The 19007-nt window shown below is 34.4% G+C and overlaps 1 long non-coding RNA gene across 1 annotated transcript in view; it reads left to right on the top strand.

The window, feature by feature from the left end:
• Positions 1 to 217: 217 nt before the first annotated feature.
• LOC126809787 (uncharacterized) overlaps positions 218 to 19007 on the top strand; it is a 98257-nt gene continuing 79467 nt past the window's right edge. Inside the window, exon 1 of the long non-coding RNA XR_007674950.2 lies at positions 218 to 372. This is a non-coding gene — a long non-coding RNA (uncharacterized LOC126809787). The remainder of the gene's footprint in view (positions 373 to 19007) is intronic.

The raw sequence follows: 19007 nt of genomic DNA, 5'->3' as shown, positions 1-19007 counted from the left end.
CGTGTTTTTCCCCCAATAACTTGACCTTTCTTAACGTTTATTCTCGTCCCGTGTATGCGTATTGGTCAGCTGGTAAGCGTGCCAGATAGTTTTTCTATTTAAACTTTGTAGAACAGTAAAAACGGAAACTTATAAAACGTCTTAAACACGACTCGCACCCGTTTTTAATCACGAGTTACCTGCCCCTGATGGTGTCTGAGCTATTCGGTGTGTGTGTGTTATGGTAGCGTATCGTTAGTAAACGTCAAGTATCGAACACGGTCTGTGTGTAGGAATTCTCTCACAAACTTCTACTAATATTGGTTTCAGGAGTTCTAAGACTATCTGTTATACAAGGAGTATTACAGCCGTGGAGTACGATGCCAATTCGAGGTAAGACATTTTAGTTTTGTAACTTTTTTTTGAGAAGATTTTTGTGGATGACTTTCACGTGTTGAACAAACGAACGATCAAAATACCGAAACTTGTCGAAGAGTTCAGTTTATTCTTAACCTGTCGAGTCTGACACGTTCTTTACAAATGTTATGAGATATTTCACTAATTGCAGGTTGTCTCTTGACAAAAAAGTTAAATCTGAGCTTTGGCAATGTCTGAAATGAAAGTTATTTGGATGTGTATATAGGTCAAGGTGTTGAAATAGTTTCAATATACTATTATTGTTAAGAACATGTTATCATTAACTCTCAACTGGGCGGATCCGGTAAATACTAAATTTATCAATAATGTTTACAGGTGGAAAAACGTTTAGACAGTTTTTGAGAGAATAGAAAAAATATAGAGACCAACTGGATTGGTAATTAAAAACTTTTCCAATAATAAATACCAATTCAAGCCCATGTTTACCTTTTCTTTAAAGATCAATAGAGATAGAATATTTTAAAATCAATGACAATAGAGAGATATATTATAATTTTCTAGAGGTACATTCATTCATACCCTTAATTATTACTCCAAGGCCTACCGGTAAAAGTTATTTGTATAAATCCAACTTCGTAGATACTGGTATCCAAGTAGTAGGCCTATAACAAAAAAAACCACAAAAAAATTGTTTAAAATAAGATAAAAAATCATGTTTAAAAAAGAAAAAAAAATCATGTTTAAAAAAGATAAAAAATTGTGTTTAACAAAGAAAAAAAAAATCATGCTTAAAAAAAAATAAAAAATCATGTTTAAAAAAATAAGAAAGAATCATGTTTATAAAGGAAAAACAAATCATGTTATAAAGGAGAAATCATGTTTAAATGAAAAATGTAAAAAAAAAAATCACAGTTTATAAAAAGAAGACATTTTAAATAGATATATGTATCCAATTTTCAATGCAATTATTTATACATGTACATTGTATATATTATACATTTAAACATGTTAACATGACTGTCCCAAATACATATATATATTATATAGATTTTGTCTATGGAATATTTTTGTTGCTACTCACAATAAACCTGTTTTGTTACAGTTTTAAACACAAACTCTTAATTCCTACATCACAGTACATTTAATGCATCTTTTTAGTTTGTTTTATTTGCTAGCACTAAGCTGTGATTAAAGTGAAAGCATGTACATGAATGAATAGACATGTATGAGAGGTTTTAGAGGGGCTACAATTCTTCCAAAAGTATGAAAAATGTGTGACTTTTCAGGAAAATAAAACTTTGTCAATCAGTGTTCTGAAATTTTGGGGCAAAAGCAAGATTTTTTTTTATAAATGTACATCCATAGATTTGTAGACCTGAAAATCGAGTTTGTACACCACTATATTGACATTTAGCTTGTCAAGAATAAGATGAATGAAGATTGAAATGTCTTGTAATTTCATGTTGCATGAAAAGAAATATTTATTGAATATTATGCCGTACAATTGCATATAATGTTAATAGTTTGTATAATATAACAATTACAATGCATAATGATATAAATCTTGATAGAATATCTATTGTGTGGTATTTGCTATGTATTATATACTGATCGTGGTAATCTATAGTGTTGGGTAGAATTCGTGATAAGAAGTTGTCATTATATAGGCTTACACCAGATATCTGATAGATATAACTTAAATATATCTTATAGATAAAACCCAAATATATCTTATATTCTTCATATTTATTCTTAGTCTACTTAAACATACATGTAAGCTGTGTTTACACGTAATCAAGGCTAGTTTGGTCCTCTTTTTGTCTGTTGTGCTGTATTGTTTTAAGTTGTAAAGCTGCAATACACAGCTAAATTAGCCACACACCTGCACAGCACAATCTGAATGCATCATCTTCAAAATTATAAGTAAAAGTACTGATGCCAGTAGAAATGAATGCAAAAATGAGTTTACATTGCATAAAATATGGGGCTTTACAAGTCTAACCAGAACTCAACTGGCCCTGTATTGGCTTGACCAGGTGTTTTTAACGTCACATGTCTTATTAGTTTGGGTATTTTTGTCCCTGCTCCACACCTTTCACCCAAAGCAGGGGACTAAGAAAATAGGTTAGCAGGGAGGTAAGTATGCTGTGTGTGCTATACATGTATGATTGTTTGTACATGTATATCTGGGTACAGCTAGATTGATCTATACTGTGGTGTCTCAATCTCAAGTTATACTGATTATGGTCTTGTAGGTGTGTTGGGGGAGGGGATTATGTTTGACTCACTCAGTAAAGGTGTTTGGATTCAATGCCCGGGGTCACAGGTTTGATTCCTGACAGCACCATCTTGTAACATCTGGTTGTAATTGAGGTAGAATGTTCAAACTTTGGTAGGATGTTCATGAGGTGAATATCTTGACTGAGTTCGATAAAGAATATTTTCTGCTTATGCTAAACCACTGTCCATCGACCATCCGGTTATTGAAACAAAATAACCCTGCTTCTATTTTAATTGAGGTAGTGTATTCAAACTTAGTGTACATTGTAGATATCCATTATGTGAATATCTTGGATGAGTTCGATGGTGAGCATTTTCTGCTTAGGCTAAATAGATAAAAAAAAATGGGTTGGATGAATTAATGGTTAGCATGTGCGCGCTGTATCATAAAGTCTGTCATTGAGTCAACTGGCGTGGTTTCGAATCCCTGGTTGTACGTGACAAGTATTAGGGTCGCCTGTCCAACCTCGTGGGTTTTCTCCGAGTCCTCCGGTTTCCTCCCACTGCTAAAGACCCCTACTCGCAAGCGAATTATGGAAACAAAATTGAACCATGTTAGTCCCGAAATGACCTTGTTTGTGTCAAGTGGACGTTAAATCCAATTTCTCTCTCTCTTGCTTTTTTAAAAGATCAATATGACATCAACCTCATTGTTAGCAGTTAGGCCGTAAGTTAGTGTCAAAATGAGAATTTCAATTCCATTTCGTTTTACTTAAAGTGTAATATTAATACATGTAGGATCATAAGATAAGGATAACATCTTGACTATCATAGGTTTTTACATTACACACCAGGTGGCATATGAGATCTTGCATTCTAACAATCAACTCACCTTCACCATACCATAATATCATATCTAGTTTAAACAAAAACATCATTCTATCGTCACATCTCTTCATTGCACATATTAACAGATGTCACTCAGCTAATATTATTTAATAATTTATTAATCATAAAGGCCTATTCTATTGTCAAAAAATAATTTTCTTGTGCTATGCTATGCAACAGTTTGGAAGTTTGAAAACATTTTTGATAATTTATCGTTTCTTTTGTGAAAAGCTTGTTTCACCTAAAGATTCCATTTTGCCCATTAAATTATCAATTTTCTGCTTTTGCGTTAAAATAATTTTTTTTCTTTTGATCTTTTTAATATTTAATGGAAAAATTAGTCCTGATCAACAAGTGTTTAATTTAAAACATTTACCATTATGTATTATTTTAGTACATGTCCCAGTTTTACCTTTAATGTTTTTTGCTTTTTATTCAAGTATATAATTGACCTTATTAGTATTTTTAATTGTTTTTTTTATTATTTTTCATAACATTTACATTTAATGACATGTATCATGTCATATTGTTCGTGTCATTCCTATGCAGGTTCACAGTCTACACAGTTAACAGTACTCCCAATATTGAAAATATTTCTTATTTTAAAAGGACGTTTTTCTAGCAGCATTTAATAAAAAGTGAACATAAATATGATTTTTGATCAAAATAATGATCAGATGATTTCTACTTTAAAAGTACCATAAATAAACAATGTACATGTAATGTATAATCCAGGCATGGAAATAATGATTTTAGTTGTTCTTAACAAAATGTCAGGCATTAATGAACTGGTGCCTCAAAATTAGAATTTTGTGCCAGACTATGTACATGTACATGATGTAGTAAACTTGATTAAACACACATAAAAACAAATCTGTGCACCAGAAGAACTATGCCTGGCCAAACCTGTATATGGTGCCTGATGTCTGGCTTCTTGAATTCAGAAGATTGTAGTGTTAATATATACTTTAAGCTAAACCAGCTTAACTATTCTGACAGCCACGGTCAGAGGTTTTAGATATTCTACTTGAAACTGCAAATTTCCACAAAACCATACACCAAAAAGCTATGGGAAGCTGGCAATTATAAGACAACACAGGTACAAATGTAGCGATCTGCTATATTTATACTGGTTTATTTTTCTCACCTTTGCATTAAAACCATCTTAACTTAATCAGGCATTATGCAAGAGCTAAATCTGCCTATTGCAGGTATTTCTTTAGGCCGTAAATGTTATGTAAACTACAGTATTAGACATTTATTACTGACAAAACCATAATCAACTCTCGATGCCATCTGATGGGTCCAGTGTTAAAAATATTTGAGTCCGATCTGTGGTTCAACGGTAGTTGATGATCAACTGTAAAAATGAAGACTTTGTTTATTATTGTAACAACAGTAACAATGACAATCGAGGCTACAGTGTTATTGAAATGAGAATTTCTCGGTTCAGAGTGAAATAATTTGACTGAAATTTTCAGCATAGTCCTTTTACATTATCTATTTTTTAACTATTATAGCGAGGACTGTCATCTCTTTATCTAATTTTTCCATAATGCTGCTTTAAGCATATGAGGCACTTTTTATGTGCCTAAACAGCTGTTACCTGGACTGAGATATTATACCCACCTGATGGTATATACATGTTCTCTACATCAGTTGAGGTACAGGTATAAGCTCTTTTATATGATATTGTTAATATGAAGTCATATGCAGTCCGGTAGATTATGTAGAAGTGTCTGTAAAAACACATGGTGTAATTATGTTGTTAACATTGTATTTAGTATGTCTACCGTAGTGTCATGTGTTATATGAACTATTGTGTTAAACACCTTATGGCAAGCCTATAGAAGAACATGGAGACTACTAACAGGTCTTAACATAATGTATCTGATTAATATCAGATGTTTTTCAATTCCTTTTTCATATTCTTGTTTTATATTCGGTATTTTATATATTATCTGGTTCAGTTATGTTTAACATCTGACAAATTATATCACTGACTTGTGTTCTTACTTGGGTACTGTAAACAACCAATGAAAATGGGGCGTGGTGACCCATTATTTTGCATGAGGAAAAAGATCCCGTCCGGGACCTCAAAAAATGATATTTATGTGTGTGTGCTGGGAGGGGGTGCCACCGGGTAATTTTAAGCTGTGTGGAACATGCTAGAGTCGATTTGTAGCATATCTGACCCACGGTATATGTTTGACACTGGTTGGGTATTATGATATGATCATAATATTGAAAACCGCATTGGAAGTGTGATTTTTTGCCATTTGCAAGGGGGTGCAGAAACTCTAATCCATGACACAAAGCTTGTCATTGTGTCCCTCTCACTTAGCCTCTGATCACCAGTGCAGGTTTGAAGCCAATTGGGCCAGCTACTCCCAATTGTGCTATATCTCATTCATTCATTCATTCATTCAGATTTAGAACTTTCTGTTGGACACTGTGTAAACTGTATATGTGAACAGCCAGTCGCTATTTTGGCCAGACTGATTTGGCTTGGAGAAGTCCGGATAGCACCAAGATGTATGGCATATATTTGCAATATAATTGAGCCAAATTTATGAATAAATTTGTTGGCTTAACTCATGTATAGGCGAGTCTTTTATTGTGTTTAAACTGACCTATGATAAACTACGTGTTCCATTATATTAAAATATGACCTTAATTGGGAAGCACAGATAGCAGATATGTCTAAAAAACTTGCATCAAAAATATTTCTCCTAAATAAGATAAAAGATCATTTACCTTACGAGACAAGAATTTTGTTTTATAACAGTTACATACTACCAATATTTGATTATTGCTCTATTATTTGGGGAAATGCTACCAAAAGTAGATTAGACATTCTTTTAAAATTACAAAAGAGGGCAGCAAGAGCTATTCTTGATGCACCGATTGAAACTCCGTCCACCTCTTTATTTACTAAACTCGGTTGGCTTACCCTTACACAGAGGATTCTTTACAATAAAATTGTCTTATCATTCAAAATTATTACATTTAATACTCCACTTTATCTAAATTTCCATTTTATTGAAAAATCTCTTGTTTCCAAAACGGATATCTTGCTCCGTTCACAGACCAGTAAATCTCTTTTTCTTCAAAAATGCAAAACGGAATCCATGAAACGTACTTTTCATTATTCTGCATGTCTTTTATGGAACAATCTGCCTTTTGATATAAAGATGTGTAAAAATGTTGAAAATTTTAAGATTAAACTGAAAACTCATTTATTTTGCACACTGAAGGAACCATAATATTCAACTGATGACATACATATTTTATTTTGTGTGTAATTATAGTGTTCTTCCTATATTCTACTTGTATAATGTATATGTTTTGTAGTTTGGGAGTGACTTATCAAACTTCCCACTTTAAAATGCTATTGCATTTCTAATGATTTTAAATTTATCCTGATATTACATGTATATATGTCTTTGTAGTTTAGGAGGGACCTATGGAAGATTAGTTTTTTTTTTTTGCAAACTAAATACGTTGCCTCATTAAATAAAGTTTTTATTATTATTATTATTATTATTGTCTGTTTATACCTGATGATATGTGTATATGTTTATAATCAGATATATACATGTAGGATATGTAAGTTACTGTGTTGTTATTCAGGGTTATCCTTCTGTAAAGAGATATCATATAAACAGGGGCATGTCCAGGAATTTGAGCAACGGGAGGGTGTCCAAGGTTGAGACAATGACAAATTTGGCGTGAGGTCTGCAAATTTAATTTAATGTCAGCTGTTATGGGTTCTCTTCCGTCCGAACGACTGGATGTTTTTTTCTTATTTCCAGACCCGCTGCACCACTGACAGGAATACCAGACTGGACAATCCTAAAGAACTTTCTCTGTCAACACCAGGATCGAACCCTGTACCATGTTAAACTATCGTCAGATGTTAATTGGTCATGCTACATTTAACTTCAGATATTTTATTAGAATTTGTCATACTAAATATTTATACCATAATTAATTTGAGTACATTTTAGCGTGGGTTACGCTGTGTAAAATGAGATATTTTACTCCAACTGACTAAAATGGATACGCCATTTTGTATTGAAACTTTTGATGTTAAAACTATATATAATGTTTATAATGTGTTCTGCTTGACAGACATCTATCAAATACTTATCAAGAATGTAAAAAGTGTCCTCCCCCTAGTCTATTCCACTTTCTGTAGCAATCTCTTCCCACCCCACCTCATTTGAACACTTTCTAGGGTGTGTGTCTTGTTATTTATGTGGATTAATGTGTAAGGTGATGGCTTGTAATCCAGGAGGGGCCTGTTTTTGATTCCAGTGTTAAGACGAAAAGTTTCAAAGTATTGTGTAGCGTAGTTTCCCCCTTTCAGAGGTGCAGGGCTGAGGGATTGCCAAGGAACAGCATCAATCATTCGTATGAAGTGAAAAACTGTGGTCCTGTGTCTATATTGGAGCTAATGTTAAAAAACCGTCAACAGTTGGAATTTGATGAGTAGGTGGAAATGCTGCTGCCTAGGCAAAATTCCCCTGTCTTCATTATTAGCCAGTTTTTTCTAGATGTCAAATAAAATAATTCAATCAGGAATTTCTTTATACCATATATAATCTATTGTGAAGTTTTTATGTCGTGGGTAATAATATATATATAGCTATCTATTATGTTAATTGTGTCACATTCTGTTCAGCTTGACAGCCTTCTGTCATATAGGTGTATAAATCTTTACATATTTACGTTATACTTTTTATTTACATTTTATAAATGAAATTCTTGTGGCCATGATTTTTGACCTACCTCAATGATTAGGAAATACTCATTTTCATCTCTGTATATGTCGTGGGTAAAAGGACATGATTGATGTGTAAAATTGTTGTTTAAAACTTTGGGTATCAGATATGGACTTACATGTACCAAGCCACTTTTTATATACTAATGAAATGAGAAAATAGTCAAATTGCGACAAATCAAATTACACTGTACATGTATAGCTAATTTTGATACACTCACATAGAATGTACATGGTCATATATTGTCGTCGCCCCTGTCCGTCCATCTGTCGGTCCGATGTCCACATTTGGTTGTGGATGCTCTAGAGGCTAAAGTTAATATCCCATTGACTTTAAATTTATACACAGTGTTTAAGGTCATGAGACGAAGAATCCTTTTCATTTTCAACGATTTCCGATAATAACTGCCAGAGCTATGGCCCTTGATCACTTTGAAAAATCTTGTGGACACTCTAGAGGCTATAGTACATGTAAATATAAATTGTTTAAGGTCATGAGATAAACAATCGAAACAAATTCTAATGATTTCTGATAATTACAACTGTACTTAATAGGTTATTACTCGTAATCAGATTTTCATGTGTTGAAAATGTTCTCATTACTGACAAAAGCAAAAATATGCAACAACCCTTGTTGACTGCCAGACGACTTAGTTGCTGTGGACGTATTTTTCGTTGCCTGGCAACCTATCTTACTTTAAGTAAATGTATAATCTTCTTTCCTGGGGAAAAAACAATTTAGACATTGTCAATTCAACCATGTTGTGTCCTTAAACACAAGTGGCCATTCTTACCACAGTATTATTATTTACACATGGGCACTTTAAGATATAGTAGGCTTCACTACATAAAAACAAGTAGATAACATTGTATACATGTATTTATTTACTTACCCAGTGGTAATTAATTTAGCAACATTATTATTTTTACATGAGAATATCAACACAATATCACATTTATAAAGTAGGCCTCTCTGCTTTCATTATATTACCTCACAGTTATAAAAACCACAATATTATTACAAAATCAGAAAGAAAAAAAAAAATTAAAACTTCCTTCCAAAGGTAGTGTTTTATTCTGATTATTTAAGTGTAGGATATAAGACTAACTAAAGTGATTCACACAAAAGTAAAATGTACTTGAAAAAATAACAATAAAGACGAGTCAACTACAGCACTCGAATCATTTTAGCCCCTGATCCTCATTGAAATTTCTTGTAAACTATCATATTGTGTCACAGGTCACATACAGACAATTTGTTATCCAGTGACGGATCATGAGGTCGCCAGGTCATGAGGCAGATGACACCCTGGTGAAGGGTGGGGCGACTCTCTCCTTTCGGAGTTTAGGGGGTCCGGGGGTTCCCAGAGAAATGTTATGAAAAATCGACCTTAAATGATGGTCTGTGGAGTATACTCTGGGCGGAAAGTCATACATGTATACTTTGTTTTAAGCAGAAGAAAACTATTGCAGAGAGGGGCCCAGTGGGAAGGGGGGCCCCCATGTGCCTTTGGAACATTGGCACACATGCCAGTCTGGGCCCGATGACATTGGTTCACGATTCTTGTTGTCAAGCGAGCTGGTCGAGTGAGAATTAACAAGACAATTAACAAGACCGCAACCTGTCAACCAGAAATAATATTTTGGGTTTGGGTTATGGAAACATTCCTGATATCAACTTCCCCCTGTCAACCCACGCAACGTGGAATCGTTGATATCAATTTTTTTTCTGACTGATGCCCCTTGGAGTCCCCCTACCTAATAATTTTAACACTCATCGAAAAAAATGCCACTATATTTCACGATTTTGTGGAAATGGGTCTTCATTATTTTTTTCTACATTAATATAAAACATTTTTTTTGTCAACAAATGGCCGGCCCTGAGGCATTTGCTTCTGTTGCTCTTGCCGTGGTCCGTTACTGTTAATATCTCTCTCTTCAGTAAGAAAACCCGCCAAATGTCTCTCTTACTGCTTTCACTATTATTTGCTAAAAAAATATTTTTTATATTATAAAATAATGACTTGCAACATCCAACTCATTTTGTAGTCACCAGTCACATATACATGTAACACAAAGTATTTGGATGAGTGTAATGTTCAACTGCCCTGGACTAATAACTTACACTTTAATTTGGTAAGAATTTAAATTTTAAAAAAAAAGACCTCAATAAGTTTACTGTGTGGTTATGTGAAGGTGTTAAATAATAAAGTATCTTCCGCAGGTCAAACTAATGAGGCGTAAATTTTAATTATTCTCAACCTTCTCCTCCGCGAAACGACGATTAACGAGTGTTTTATAATTTAAAGAAGGGACTGAGAATAAACTATGACCTATTCATAATTAACTAAAGGTCTACCAGAACACCTTTCATCATCAAATTACACATCAATTTTGCAAGACTTAATTACTTCTTACTCTTCCACAATATTTGAAAGTTTAAACCCGATTCTGGTATCATAAGGTCAGATTAAATAGAGAGTTGGGTAATTTGTGTTACACTGCAGTCTAGTGGTGATGGAAGATGGACATAAAATTTTTGGGATATACAGTGGACTCTGTCACTTCCGACATCTGAATACTACGGCATTCTGTGAAATCCATCATCATTTTCTTGTCTCAATTTATTTCCTTATTACTTCAACCAAAAATGTTATGAGTAATCTGGATTCTGATTATTCCGAATTACGACATCAATCAGCGGTCCCGTTACACGATTTGCATACAATTAACATTGAATAATCTGGCCTTCAATCAGTGGGTGTTAACCGACAAGCAATCACCAATCAATTATCTGTCAGCATAAAACATGTGTCGGTCTTTGTTGATTATCTTGATAATTTTATAATCTCTTGCTCTTTTATTTAAGTTTCTCATGTCAAATACAGCGACATTATATATAAATTGTCAAGATGACATTATAATGTGTTCATAATGTGCGATCGTCCTGCATTGGATGTAAAGCAGCAAATTATAGCAGATTTTGAGAAAGTTCCACAACCTACACAGAAGGAATTAGCCGTTAAGTATTCAATTGGCCGTACTACAGTATCCAACATTTTAAAGCGAAAAGATGAATTCAAACTGAGTGGTTTAAGGGCGTGGACAAACACATCCTGTCAGTTAACTGGTCGGCCAATCATAAGGCTTGGATGACAAGTGCTATTTATTCGGGTTGAGGTATCTTCTGATGGCGGAGATGATGATATACCACTTGCAAAACAAATCGAATCCTTGGTACCTTCTTATAACACAACAGAAGGAGATTTTATCAATTTCGACAATGGTTATTCGAGGGTGCATTATAAAAAACTTCCGGTATTCGAAGGTACAATATTAATACATTCGGTATAATTGAGGCAATTGAGTATGCTGACATGCTGTCTAATCCGGCGTATTGTATCATTCCCGTACGATGTTGGAATTGACAGAGTCCACTGTAGTTGGGTAATTGTGTTACAGTAACTTACACTTCAGTGCATTGGTGATAGAAAATTGGCATATAGTTTTGATCACAATCTGATAAGTTGGTTTTAAATCTTGCCAAAGTGAAATTGGTTGATTCTGTACGGACAACAAACATTAGAATTCAAAAGTACAATTAAAAATGGGAAGTATACCTCTCCAGCTTTTTGTCAACTCCCTTCAAGCTACATCCCTGCCTGCTCTCAACATTCAATGGTTTTGTCTTTTTTCTCCATTCTACTTCCCTGGCTGCTCCCTCCACTCTATCTGTCTACGTTCCCCTCACTCCCGCCCTCCCGGACAATGTGAACTTTGCAATAGTATTAGAATAAGCCTTAAATGGAGGAGAAATACAACTTCAAGAAAATTTAAAAGAAGGGAGCTTCAATAGTAATTGTGTTGGTTAATGTACTGTATGCCTGCAACCATTCTAATATTGACTTATTCCTATAAATGGGCAACAGGTGAAAAAATCAACAACTTTAATTAAATGACTGTAAAACCATATACACCCTTTTCTGTCAATGTTTGTATTATCTGAACATTGATTGTCTATAAAGATATTACAAAGATTATTGATTGTCTTATTGTTGTCTCAGCTAACATGTGTTTTCTTATAATCTATTGAACCAAATATCACCATTTCTTCATACAATCTTACTTACAAGAAACTTACTTATTTTTACTCTCTTGAAAGTTCGAGTAAAAGCTAAAAATTCAATGTTATGTTTTTTTTGTTTTTTAATAAAAGCTAAAAATTAGATATTCTCTTTCCTTTTTTGAAATGCCGGTAAATGGATAAAATTGCACAGTATGTTTCCTTTGTTTAATAAAAATATAAAAATTCTACTTTCTCTATTTCCTTTTTTTTTTAATTAAAGGTAAGAAATCTATGTTATGCTTTTTCTTAAAGTTGCAGGAGCCACAGTGGCTCAGTGGGTCGAATGTTGGCTCGCTAACCTGGAGATCCCCTGATCGATCCCTGCAATGGCCGAGAAAGTTCATCGAGGGCCTGGCAAGGGACAACGTATAATCGGTTGGATGGGATGGAAAACTGAGGCCCTGTGTACACATTGGCGTGCACACTAAAGATACCATGGCAGTTAGAATTCGAAATAAGAGTAAGCCTTAGTGCCGCTGTCCAGACAAAATTTCCCTCATAGCACACTGTATAACGTATGCCTGTCTTCATTAGCCCTGTCGGAGTAGGATGCTAAATCCCATTTCATTTCCTTAAAGTCACTGATCATCATTTGTATTTTTGATACGTCTAATTTTTACAGCTTAATACACGCTAAAATGTACGTAAATTGATTAATATCAAATTATCAACTGTAGATAATTTCCTGGCTCAGATTCAATCTTATGTAAAAGTTGTTTATCTACCGATTTTACCGAATACTTATACATGTAGGTGATGCTGACTTGTTTATATAGTCGGCATAGGATGTTGAGCAAACATATCAAACCACATATTATGCTGTTATTCTTTTGTAAAGATCTTAAAAGGACAGAGAATTTAAATTACTGTGCTCTTCTTCCAATACTTACATTTTTGTCCCATCCAAGTGACTAAACACCTCCATTGATGAAGACCAGCTTTTTAAATCATTCTTTTATTCTTTATTTTCTGAATTTTTGGGTCAAAAACCTATCAAAATGTCTGAAATTCCATTTTAAAAAACTTTAGAGCATTAAGAAATATGGCTATTTGTTTTGGTACGTGTATCTGTAGACTAAAACCAGAATTTTACATACAGTCCTTGTAATAAGTTATATACTGTAAATGTATACTCTAAGATGTAGGGCTACATGTATATACGCTAGCCATTCTTAATGAAGACTGTCAGGTTGTTTTGTTTTTTTTTAAGTGCATTCTAAATTTTAAGTACAGGTACACAGGGCCTCAATTCTTTGTCCCATGCAAACTGCTTGACACTCTTCCATGTCAGGCCCTCTATCCTGTGTCACTGACAAGGGGAAAATGCACTGAGTGATGAACTGTCTCGGCATACTTCAATAATTCGTTTGCGCATGTGGTTCTTTAGTAGTGGGAAAACCCTGTAGAAAACTCACAAGGTTTGGCACAAGTTTTGGCATATATGACTGTATACTCCTTACACTTGACAAATGATCTAAAGTGTATGAAAGCAGTAGAAACTGATGTAAATTCGGTAAGATTGCCTTTTTTCCTGTAATGTGGTTCATTTATTAAGCAGTTATTTATTAATGCTTCCATAACTTCTTGCCTGGACTATTGTAACTCTCTACTTTACAGTCTCCCAACAACTTCATTAAATCGTCTAAAGAATTACTCCAACCAAACTTCATGATCCTATTTCACCAATTCTTAGGGAGCTTCATTGTCAGAATTTAAGATTTGACTGTTGACATACACAAGTGTCTTCATGCCAGAGCCCCTATCTATCTCCAGGACCAGATTCAAATAAAATTCCATCAAAGAACATCCAGGTCGTCAAATATACAAAAACTTGATATTCCAAGAACAAATCTTGTATCGCGTGGTGACAGGGCTTTCTCTGTAGCAGGGACCCACGGTGGCTAGGTGGTTAAGACGCTGGCTCACTAGCCTGGAGGTCGGGTGTTCGATCCCTGCATTGGTCGAGAAAGTTCATCGGGATTTTCCAACGTGGTTTCCCACGAAAAACCGAGGTCCCGTGTATACATTGGAATGCACATCAAAGATCCCTCGATATAAGAGTAGGCGATAGTGCTGCTGCCCGGGCAAAATTTCCCTCATAGCACACTGTATGGCATATGCCCGTCTTCATTAGCCCAGTATAGGAGCAGAACAGTAGGACGTTAAACCCCATTTCATTTCTCTGTAGCAGCCACTACAAGCTACCTCAATATGTGAAAGAAGAAGAAGGAACTATTGCAGAATTCAAAATGAGACACGAGACTCATCTCTTTTCTTCAATATAACATCATTTTCTGTAACAGACAACTCAGTGCCATTGAGAAGTTTACTGGATAATAGGCGCTTTATAAATACATTATTATTATTATTATTATTATTATTAAAACATATTTTAAATTTATGACTTTTGAAATTATTTATGACAACAAACAGACTTGTTTAAAGGGCATTCTCTCGTCTCAAGAGCATTGTATCAGCATATCTGTGTGATAGATATAAAATTATGAAAATTTCTGTATATTTTCTGTGTTAAAATTGCCTTATCATTACAATGATGCAACTAATGGAAACTCTGTATTTTAGATGTTCTGTAGATAAAACATTGAAACTTGTTTCATTTCATTCCATTTTATTTTGTAAAATTGTTGAAATATTTCTCTGATTACATGACACTTGAATAATTTAATATGCACAGCTAACAAAGCATGAAACAGATTTTTTTCCAATGACAATGTCGCATCAAAGATGATGAAAGAATCCATGGAGAAGAGATCGGTGACTAATGACGGACATCTTTCAATTATGTTTATTGATAGAGTTATCACAATTTTTTTTCATTAAAAGAAATTATTTCATCAACTTTTCTCTTAAAAAAATCTCTAAGAACATCTGTGATCTTGGTCAAATCTCTGTCATGATTTATGCTAATATATTTTGTGGTTTCAAGGAGTTCATCAGAGTAATATATTTTAAAATTATAATATTTATGTGTGGTACCAGTCCCACTGCTTTATTTTCAAGAAACAGCTACTATTATCACTAGTTTAGTGGCGAGTAGTCCAATGCACATTGCAGATCATAGGAAATGTTATCTACACAAGTCATGAGTTCATTTCCAGGTTTTTATGTGTGACTAAGTATAGTTTCATCTGCAAAAAAACCCAACCCAAATTTCCTTCTCTTTTATAAAATTAGCTTAGTATCATTGTAGAAGTGATAATGCCTGTCTTGGAGACATGTAATATAGGCCTATCCTCTTCCTCAGTCCTTTTCTGTGAATAAAGTTCTTTTTAAAAGAAAATAATGGCTCTTTAAAAAGATGACATAATTATAATGCATCAAACGACCATACAAGAAAAGAAACATGATCAATATTTTGGCTTTATTCTTTTTATACATGTCAGAAACATACAAGAAAATTTCTTTTTGAAAATAGTTCATCCTACTCTATATTTTTGCTGTCAAAAGAACTCACTCTTGGCATCAAAAGAAAATCAAACATAAAATTTCGACAATTTCTTGAAATGTTACAAATAAAATCTCATCCATTGATTCCGTCTGTTTTTCGACTCGAGACTAAAAATAAATATCACGTTTAAATCGGGAAGATTTCTTAAAGACATGATTCCTGAAAAGTGTAACAAAGATGCCACAAGGATATCAATAACTCTACTCTCCTGATCTTGGCGCCAAAATCGGTCTGAAAGAAAACGTCTGAATGCTTGTATGCGAAAGACATGAATGGAAGCTGCAGACGCGTCCAATCAAACTAAGATAAAACAGACGGTGTATAGAGAGAGGTACGAATGATTAATATTGGGAGAAGATTGAAACATATTTATGTCAGATATATATAATGGAATACAATTGGTTTCAGATAGATATGATCTTTTCATTATTGATTTTATGGCTAATTATTTTAAAGAGGCATTATCACTTTCAGTCATGATATGAAACCGGTTTAACATTTCTACTTTTCTACACCAGTAGATTTGGTCCGGGCAAAGGTTTTTGCACCTACTCTTTATCACATTCCAAGTGGGAAAGATACTTTTAGATAAGGGAGCCACAGTGGTTAAGTGGGTAAGATGCTGGCTCACTAGCCTGGAAGTCGCGTGTTCGATCCCGGCATTGGCCAAGAAAGTTATCAGGATTTACTGACATTTTTTCCCCTTGTCAGTGGTGCAGGACAGAGGGCCTGACAATGACAGCTGTTTAGTCATTCAAAGGTCCCATGTATACTTTGGCGTACACATAAAAGATCCCTTGGCAGTTAGAATTCGATATAAGGGTAGGCCATAGTGCTGCTGCCCAGGCACAATTTCCGTCTTCATTAGCCCAGTATAGGAGTAGGACATTTCATTTCATTTTCATTTCTTTTAGATGGGTGAAACTCAGTTTTTCGTCCCATCTGTATGACTAGTCCTCCAAAAACATTTATGAGATGCATACAGAATGTATAAATTAAAATCCAAAAAGAATATGCAATAACAAATCATAAAAGATATGGGGGAATAAAGTTACTAAAATCTGGGTTTTAAACGTGATTCGAAAAGCGATACAATATATTTTGTCTAATAAAATAAGGGAACTTATTCCATATATATAGGGAGCCTTAAAAGAAATATTACATGTATATTTGAATTATCCAAGATTATAAATTTCGGAGCACTGATCTGACTTTTATATACTACATGTATTGTATATGTATATATATAAAGCAGCTCCTGATCATGAGATTCTTGTTTTTTACATGATTGCTGCAGGAAAAGTGCTTTTAGCATATTTTCTGGTGTATTATACAGACATTTTTTTTTTCAGTTTTTAATTTCAGTTTTAGACAGTATTACATCAGACAAATCACCATTTTTTGCTCTCTGCCGAGATCATTAGGGTTGAAGTAATTAGTCTTGTGTTATATACATGGAAATAATAATTAATTCTCAACTCCATCAATTTCATTGTTTTATTGACCTCCATGTACTACATGTATCAATAACAGGTCAGTTTACAACTTTCGAATTTTATATCTTATCTAATTCATATTTCATAAAATAGATTGATTTTAGTCGGTATTTTCCTGTTACATTCATATTAAACGTGGCATTATATTGAATGATATGAAATGGGGGTTTAATGTCCTTCCTTTTCAGTATCAACTGGCTAATGAAGACTGGCATACGTCATGAAGTGTATTATATGGGAAATTTTGCCGTAACAGCGCCATTTCTGCCCACTAGTCAAACTCAAATTCCTAATGCCAAAAGTTCTTTTATTTGCACTCCAACACGGGTACACAGGATCCATTTTTTTTTTATCTAATCTGAATAACTAGATACTCATCCTTGTTAAGATCTCCCTCCTGCAACACTGACAAGGGGAAGCCATGCTGAGAAATCCTGATGAACTTTCTCGGCCGGCACCAGGATTGAACTTGGGATTCCCTGGTTAGTGAGATATCGCCTTACATGTACATGTACTGATTCACAGTGGCTCCCTATTCAATGATGGCTAGGGGGATTGGATGGCCAATTGGTTAGCACGCGCGCGCTGTATCATACGGTCTGTCATTGAGTCAACTGGCAAGGTTTCGATTTCCCAGTTGTACGTGACAAGGAGTAGGGTCGCCTGTCCCTCCTTGTGGGTTTTCTCCGGGTCCTCCGGTTTCCCCCATTGCTAAAGACCCCTACGCGCAAGTGAATTATTGAAATAAAAAAAAATTAAACCATACATGTATGTTAGTCCCGAAATGACCTAGTTTGTGTTGAGTGGACATTAAACCCCATTTCTCTCTCTCTCTCTCTCTCAATGATGGCTGACCTAATTCACTATGTTAAAGAAGCAGATTAAGCAATAATTATCCGGATAAATAATTACTGAATTGAATGGCTAATATTTTGATATTAATATTAAAAGGTGTTCCTGAAGAGTGTTTGTGGCAGTTGAGTAGTATTGCAGGTTGAATCCCGGTATTGTCCAAGAAGTACCATCATGATATTTCAAGCTAGGTTTTCACTTATCAGGGGGGGTGTCTGTGAGACTGACTAAGAAGGATGTGACTAATTATTTCGATGGGATTGGGATTAAAAACATTTGCGTATGAGGAAAAGAACCCATGGCTGTTGGAAATCGAAGAAGAGTAGGTGGAAACCTTGGTGTTTGACCCCCCACCCCACCCGATGCCCATGAAGTACATAAAAACACTGCACGCGACCCTAACATTCGTATGTATTTTAGATCTTTAAAAACAATGTCCTACTTCAATAATCCACTCGCATGCAGTGGAAGGAAAGAGCCTAGGGTCGGTAGTTTTTCCTTTTTGGTTTCTTTGAAAATAATGATTTATTAATTGTTTAAATATTTTATGTCGCAATGCTTGCTTGGAACTAAGTTGAACAGGCTTTAGAGAACACGTTCCTATGCAACAAAAGCCTTGAGCTAGTATGGCTAACATCTTTCTAAGAAAATGTCTAAGGATTCAGCCTTCCGTATTGCATATGTTGATAGCTCGTAATCATTCTTCAGCCCCAGATGCTACAGAAAATATTGTTATATGAGCAGTTATAATTTTTACAGTCCGAGATCAAAGAAGGATTCTAATGTTTTGTCAATAAGTTGCTCCATTATTGT

The sequence above is a fragment of the Patella vulgata genome, chromosome 2 (genome assembly GCF_932274485.2).
Source record: "Patella vulgata chromosome 2, xgPatVulg1.2, whole genome shotgun sequence".
NCBI classification, from domain to species: domain Eukaryota; kingdom Metazoa; phylum Mollusca; class Gastropoda; family Patellidae; genus Patella; species Patella vulgata.
Note: the sequence above shows the minus strand (reverse complement) of the source record. Positions and strands in the feature narration are given on the sequence as shown.